This window comes from Rhincodon typus, chromosome 8 (assembly GCF_021869965.1).
Source record: "Rhincodon typus isolate 14 chromosome 8, sRhiTyp1.1, whole genome shotgun sequence".
NCBI classification, from domain to species: domain Eukaryota; kingdom Metazoa; phylum Chordata; class Chondrichthyes; order Orectolobiformes; family Rhincodontidae; genus Rhincodon; species Rhincodon typus.
The window spans coordinates 69,310,561-69,310,945 of NC_063339.1; positions in this window are offsets into that span (position 1 = coordinate 69,310,561).

A 385-nucleotide genomic window follows, 5' to 3' on the forward strand; every position below is an offset into this window, starting at 1 on the left:
TGACAGCCTGTTTTGAACTACCAGCTTATTAAATGAATTCGCACATGGTTTGTTGGATTAAGCACATCGGCTGATAAATCAGAGACAGAAGATGTTTTTTTCAGAATGAGACATTGAGCTGTTTGAAGGTATAAATTCCACTCACTGGCAAAACCAGCACCAACAAATTTTACTCATGAGCCAGTCATTATGAGATCTTTGGACATATATTGGACAAATCACTGCAGCCAAAGTCTCAAATACACATTTCTCTACCTTCTGTTTTAATAAATATATGGAATAATATCTATACGCCAGTGATATGAGCATGCTATTAGAATCCTTTAGTGCACAGATCCACATTCCATAAGTAAATGATTTTAAGGAGTCACAATTATCTGCTCTA